The following is a 308-nucleotide window of genomic DNA, read 5'->3' on the forward strand; positions in this document are numbered from 1 at the left end:
CTCCGGGTTGAAATAATCCGATTTTTTTTCTTCAAGAGTCTCTTCGAAGCGAAAATTATCAATGGAGGCAGAAAACCTGATGAAAATAACAGGCCCCACTCCGTTACGTAGATGAGTCTCTCAATGACTTTAGACTGAATGAGAAAATTGTAAAATTGTTGACTGGTCTTCCAGCAGCAGGCAGTTCCTCGTCCAGCTGTTCTCCCGCTGCGCTGCGCTTCCGACGCTTCTTTTGTTTTAGACGTCTTTGAGTCGTAGAACTCGGCGCTGCAGACGAAGCTGTTATCGGAACTTAAAAAAAAGTGGGG

At 45.1% G+C, this 308-nt stretch overlaps 1 protein-coding gene across 1 annotated transcript in view; it reads right to left on the reverse strand.

The window, feature by feature from the left end:
- Positions 1-308, reverse strand: part of LOC119591519 (sodium channel protein para-like) — a gene marked incomplete in the record, with an annotated part of 263,120 nt that overhangs the window by 50,015 nt on the left and 212,797 nt on the right.

The sequence above is a fragment of the Penaeus monodon genome, chromosome 28, assembly GCF_015228065.2.
Source record: "Penaeus monodon isolate SGIC_2016 chromosome 28, NSTDA_Pmon_1, whole genome shotgun sequence".
Classification (NCBI taxonomy): domain Eukaryota; kingdom Metazoa; phylum Arthropoda; class Malacostraca; order Decapoda; family Penaeidae; genus Penaeus; species Penaeus monodon.